The following is a 5,787-nucleotide window of genomic DNA, read 5'->3' as shown; positions in this document are numbered from 1 at the left end:
GTCCCCCCGCATTGTGGAGGGTCATCTGCTTTGCTCAGAGTCTACTCACTTAAATGTTAACATCATCCAAAAAGTCCACAACATCCAGAATAATATTTGACTAAATAGGCACCGGGGCCTAGTCAAACGGACACATAAAATCAACGATCACACCAGCCACCCTGGAAGCCCGGGCTGTGTGTGCTCCATCCCAGTCACAGAACACGCCAGTCAATCCCCGCAAAGAGTAACCACTCTCCTTGTGTTCTTTTTGGTTTTATCACAAGTGTGTATCCCTAGACACTCGCTTTAGTCTTTTTAAAAAAAAATTTTTTTTTTAATTTATTTATTTATTTTTGGCTGTGTTGGGTCTTCGTTTCTGTGCGAGGGTTTTCTCTAGTTGCGGCGAGCGGGGGCCGCTCTTCATCGGGGTGCGCGGGCCTCTCACTGTCGCGGCCTCTCGTTGCGGAGCACAGGCTCCAGACGCGCAGGCTCAGTAGTTGTGGCTCACGGGCCCGGTTGCTCCGCGGCATGTGGGATCCTCCCAGACCGGGGCTGGAACCCGTGTGCCCTGCACTGGCAGGGGGATTCCCAACCACTGCGCCACCAGGGAAGCCCTGGTTTTAGTCTTTATTCTGCGGGTTTCCTCGTCCTTTTTTTTCCTTCCAGTTTCTGTTGAAGAGTCCAGGCTGTGGATCGGTAGAGTTTCCGAGTCTGGACTTTGCTGATTGCACGTTCAAGCTGCTGTTCAGCATGTTTTTCTGACGTCCAGCTCTCTTACGGATCAGCATTAGGACCCAGAGGACTTATATGTGTCTAATGGGTTTCAATCCATTGCACTTCTGTACTGAAGCTCAAATTGTTCATTTTTGGCTGATGGAATCTTAAAGGTGGCCTCCCAAGCCCTTTTGACATGACCCTAGGAAATTTCCGTAGCTTCCTTCGTATCTGGTGTATCAAGATGTTTCATTCTACATTTCCTGTCCCAAAGCTGAGATCAGTTATTTCTCCAGGAAAAGCTGGTTTCTTTTCACGAGACATAGTCTTTCAAGGCAACAGTCTGACTGCTAGGAGTGCTCACCGCTCCCGCCCCCAGGCTGGCCCCCTCCAGTTCTGTTCTACGTGGGTGGAGAATTTCCAGACTCCCTGTGCTGCCAGACAGGGCTATTCAAGGGCCTGGCCAGCTGCCCCTCATCCTCACCTTCCACTACTCTTTGCCTCAGGCTTTATGTACAAGCGATCTGGAAATGACTGGTGACCCTGCATACAACACACTCCTATTTCATTTTTCTGTGATTTTTCACTTTCTTTCATCTTCCTTGTCAGAAACTGTCAAGAGCCAGAGATTTCACCCCACTTGCACGTTAACAAGGTCACCTGCCACAGTTTCACAGGTGCTGGCAGGAGACTCCTGGGACCATGACAAGGGACTTCATTACCCCTGGCAACCAGGCGCACGTGCTTCATATTTGCTTTGACTCCTCTTGCCTGCCGAGTGCCCTGAGGGGGATGCGGAGGTGGGGCCTGGTAGAGGCTATGCACACAGTGGGTCTGGATCAGGCTGAGAAAACTCGAGCTGAGGAAGAAGGCTGTGAGCAGACCTGTCCCCCTTGTACCCTGCGGGGAGACACTCTCTTCCAAAGTGAGAGACATTATTTTATCATCTTGGTCCGGAAAAAAGAATCTGCCCTCTTCCCAGAAGGGAGAAATTATCTTTATCCTCCAAGGATAGTCAAATACTCTTAAGAAGATAGTCTTGGGCTTCCCTGGTGGCGCAGTGGTTAAGAATCCGCCTGCCGATGCAGGGGACACGGATTCGAGCCCTGGTCCGGGAAGATCCCACGTGCCGTGGAGCAACTAAGCCCGTGTGCCGCAACTACCAAGCCTGTGTGCCACAACTACAGAGCCCGTGCACCTAGAGCCCTTGCTCCGCAACATGAGAAGCCACTGCAATGAAAAGTCCGCGCGCCACAACGAAGAGTAGCCCCCGCTCTCCACAACTAGAGAAAAAGCCCACGCACAGCAACAGAGACCCAATGCAGCCAAAAATAAATACATAAGTAAATTTAAAAAAATTTTTTTTTTTTAAAAAGAAGATAGTCTGGAATAAAAGCTGTGAGTCTTCACCAGACATGCAAGAGATCCATGGAGAATTCCAGCAATCTTCAGGGGTTCTTCAATTCCCTTCTGCTTTTGGCCAACCCTTTACCCTTCAAGACCGAGCTCAGGCATCCCTGTCTGCAGGGAAGCCCTCTGCTTCCTCCACGGGGGTTACATGCCCTCCCCTCCCTCAGGACCCCGTCACATCCCATGCTGACTGTTGTCAGCACACTGCTCACATTAAACAGACAATGCGTGCATGGCTCGGTGGCCCCCAGGCTTGAGTTCACCGGGACTCCCCGTAGACCATTTAATGCCATCATATGGAAAAGGTGTCCCTTTCTCTGGGTGGACACAGTCCTGTGCCAGGGTGACAAGTGGAGCTCAGACTGGATTTCAACCCCTCTTGTCCCTCAGCCGTGCAGCCTTGGCCGTGAACAACTTCCCTGCCCTCATGTGCTAGCTCTGAATTTATTTCCCTTTTCTGAAAGATCTAAGGCTTCGCTTGCCCGCACCCGGGAGCTTGTCTGGTCCCTGCGACAAGCCTGGGAGATCAGGGCATAAGCTTTCTTAAGAATGGGGACACTGAGGCACAAAGATGTTGAGCATCTTGCCGAGGGCTCGCAGCTGGCCTGGAGCCCAGGTCTCCTGACTACAAGTGGAGGTTCTTCCCACCTTCCAGCTGAGCAGTTTCCCCGACTTTGAAGCCAGATTTCAGAGTTCCCTTTTGGTTGAGGGCTGCGTCAGCAGCAAAGAGGTTTCCTGGAGGGCATTCCTAGGAAACCGCTGTCTTCCAGCGAATAGCTGACAGCTGGGGAAGAGGAAAAGCCGCAGCCGCTGTGAATCAGTGCTTTTCTCCCCGAAGCCCTGCTCTACGTGACCTTCCTGCAAAGGAAGGGCCCAGTTCCTGCCCCAGCTTCTCCCCCACTTCCCCGCCCCAGATGACCCTGCAGAGCAGGAGGTGGCCAGTTCCTGGATTCCAGCCAGCTGAGCGCACACACAGATTGCATCTGCAACCGCATCTGCAACCGCATCTGCAGACGGGTGCCGTCTCCACTGCACCCAGAGGACCCTCCCCTCCTCCCACTCAGGGCCTCTGCTCTTCTCTGCCCACCCCCCTTGCAGGCCTGTCCCTTGTCCCCCAGCAGAAACTTGCTCATACTAGGGAGACATGGATTCAACACATTAAGGTGCTGTGAGGCCATCGTGGGCCAGGTGTCTGCAGGGGCAGTTTGGGACTTCTCACGATGGGCAGGGCTTTGCACCCAGCTGTCACTGGTAGGACAGCTCTTCCCTGGGGACGCAAGAGCAGCAGGGCCTGGGCATGCCCTGGTCTCTGCAGAAGCCCTCGTGGCTTCTCCCAGCACCGCTGGCTCCAGCCTCAGCCTCAGGGACTGGAGGGGGCCAGTAAAAGCAGAGGGAAGGAGGGAGCCAGCCGGCCAAGGGGAGAGGGGACAAACGCTAGGGAGGACACACAGCCGAGCCCCTGTTTATTTTCTCACAGGGGAGAAATGACACAATGACCGCCTGCTCGGGGCCTGTGGAGAAACCAGGCCGCTTCACTTGCATCTTGGGCCCCTGGATCAGGTCAGCCCTGCCATGCTCACCATGGCCTCAGGCAAGTTCACCCAGAGCGGGCCTGGCGGGCGAGGCTCATCTGACTTTGGTTTTCTACCAACAGGTCACTTGGGATGCTGCACCGGGCAGAAAAGAGAGCCCTGAATTTGGGGGGAGGTTAGCCCTGAGTTCAAACCTCACTTTGGCCTCTAACCAGCTGTGTGACCTTGGGCAAGTCATCCCTTGTTATGGGCCGAGTTGTGATCCCTCCAAGTTCATGTGTTGAAGCCCTAACCTCTAGCATCTCAGAATGTGACTGTGTTTGGAGACAGGGCCTTAAAGGGTGAATTAAGGTAGAATGAGGTCATATGGCTGCGCCCTAATCCAATAGGACCTGTGTTCTCAGAAGAGGAGGAGACCAGGGCTGCTCAGGCCCAGAGAAGAGGCTGTGTGAGGACACAGCGGGAAGGCAGCCGTCTGCAAGCCAGTCCTGATCTGCGACCTCTAGCCTCCAGAACTGTGAGAAAATAAACGTCTGTTGTCTAAGCTGCCCCATCAGTGGTATTTTGTTAAGGCCGCCCAAGTAGACTAACTAATTCTCCCGCTTCCTTTGAGCCTCCGCGTCCTCATCCATAAATACCTCCCACAAGGGTCTCGTGTGTGGATTAAATAAAATCACACAGGGCAGCCACTAACCAGTGCCAGGCACCCCCGTGAGGGCTCAGTACATGAGAGGCTGTTTCTGCGCCCTGAATCGGGCCCCCGCACGTCCCCGGGGGGAGAAGGCATCCAGAAGAGAGGGGTCCAGGTACCCCCACCCCTCCTGCTCTCTGGCCTCTCCTGATGGGAGAGGCCCCAGGACGGTGGGCCCGGCACATATGCTTGTGCACATACATGCATACACACACACACACACACACACAGTGTTCTTACAGTGGTCCCCGGTCCAGCTCACTGGCTGGACAGAAGACTCCCAAGGCTGGGCTGGTGTCCGATCCACCCTCTGAACTCCAACCCCACCCCAAGTTTGGGGCCCACTTGGCCAAGAGGGTCTTTGGGTAAATGGACCCGCCTCTGACGTTCCCCACCAGCCTCAGGCCTAGTGGGAGGCGGTGGGCACTTTGCCGTACAGCTGTGGGCACGAGGCTGTATGGCCAGCTCAGCTCAGGGCTGCAGGGAGCGTTGGAAGCTCAGGAAGGGAACAGTGTCTGCACTGGGTGGTGGGTAGGGGCATGGGGAAGGAAAGGGCAACCTGGGATCAGAGCCGGCTACCCTCAGCTTCTGATCTGAGGGTAGCCTCAGATCAGAAGCTGTTTGCCTGTTTCGTCATGTCTGTTATACCAAGCCCCGGCCTGGAAAGTCCTCCAGGGCCGGCTGGCTGCATCCTGGAGCAACCCCTGCATCTGACACAGGGCTGGCCTGGAGCCAGAGTTCGACAGATGTTTGTTGACTGGCTGAATGAGCTGGTTGCTGCCCAGGGGTATAATCCAGGTAAGTCCAGCCGACCTGCCCTGGGTAGCACCACTCACTGCCGTTCACACTGGGGCTCCACGTGAACTTCGTCTGTTTTGTTCTCTGCTGTTTCCCAGGGCCTAGAAGAGTGCTGACATTTAACAGGCACTCAACAAGCACATATTTTAATCAATGCTGAGGACACAGACACGAAGGGTCCAAACTTGGTGGAGAAGGCAGAAATATCAACAGACAAATGCAATCTGATGAGCCATCTCTTGTGAGAGAGATGATCTGAGGGGGCTGGGGGACATAGACAAGGACTATCTGGCCAGCCTAGGAAGTCAGAGAAGGCTGACTTCCTCCAGGGGGAGGAGACGGGCTTTGAAGGATGAAGAGGAGTTTGACCACACAAAGACGATATGGAACGGTATTCCTGGGCGAGGCGGCAGAGGCAGGAATGGTGGGAACCATGGTGGGAGGAGACAGGAGAGGACCAGGCTGAGGGGCAGACGGGGCCAGGGCCCTGAGGGCTGAGAGTATGCTGCAGATTCTGTCAAAACATAGGGCCCTCGGTGGAAAGGAGGTGGTACTCTTCTGTGCTCCACCTGGGAAGGGGATTAGGCTGTTAATGGGGGGCCTGGCTGGCCGAGCAGAGCTCTAGCCCGAGACAAGGAGACGCCTTTTCCAAAGGGCTTT

The sequence above is a fragment of the Physeter macrocephalus genome, chromosome 11 (assembly GCF_002837175.3).
Source record: "Physeter macrocephalus isolate SW-GA chromosome 11, ASM283717v5, whole genome shotgun sequence".
Classification (NCBI taxonomy): domain Eukaryota; kingdom Metazoa; phylum Chordata; class Mammalia; order Artiodactyla; family Physeteridae; genus Physeter; species Physeter macrocephalus.
This window is presented reverse-complemented; position numbering follows the sequence as displayed.